Source organism: Solanum tuberosum, unplaced genomic scaffold (assembly GCF_000226075.1).
Source record: "Solanum tuberosum cultivar DM 1-3 516 R44 unplaced genomic scaffold, SolTub_3.0 scf00634, whole genome shotgun sequence".
NCBI classification, from domain to species: Eukaryota; Viridiplantae; Streptophyta; class Magnoliopsida; order Solanales; family Solanaceae; genus Solanum; species Solanum tuberosum.
Genome location: NW_006239563.1, coordinates 9,446 through 10,052, shown reverse-complemented (window position 1 = coordinate 10,052; position 607 = coordinate 9,446).

Sequence of the window (607 nt, the reverse complement as noted above, 5' to 3'; positions counted from 1 at the left end):
AATACACGTCGGATACACGTGGTAGTTGTTAAATGGTCATTCTATACACGTCGGATACACGTGGGGAGCTTAAATACACGCGCCACACAGTTTATGAAAAGTGATAAAAAAAATGCTTAGATGGTTCAAATCTGGGGTGGTAGAGGTGTTCAATAGGTACTAGGTGTAGTTGAGGTGTCTAAATGAATAATGAGGACAACTTTGAGGGGCTACAGATGACTTTGGCCTTGTATGTTGAGTAGGTGCCATTCCACATATGCAACCAAATTAAGCTCATCTAACACACCATCAAAAAGGAAAGTCTTGACTATGATATAAGGGAATTATGTTAAAAAATTGTTATGTCTAATTTACATGATGAAATGATATTAGCATATAAAACACTAATCTTATATATATTAAAGGACATAGACATCATAGAACTAAAACGAATAATATGGGAAAAGATATTCGAAAAAGAAGAGGAAGAATTAATAAATCAACTATGGTATGAAATAGATGAAATTCCAGAATTTAACTTAAGTGATTTAGAAATTCAATATTCAGATTAATGATAAATCAAGAATACTTAGAATATTGGCAACAAACTATAACATATATTACTTTG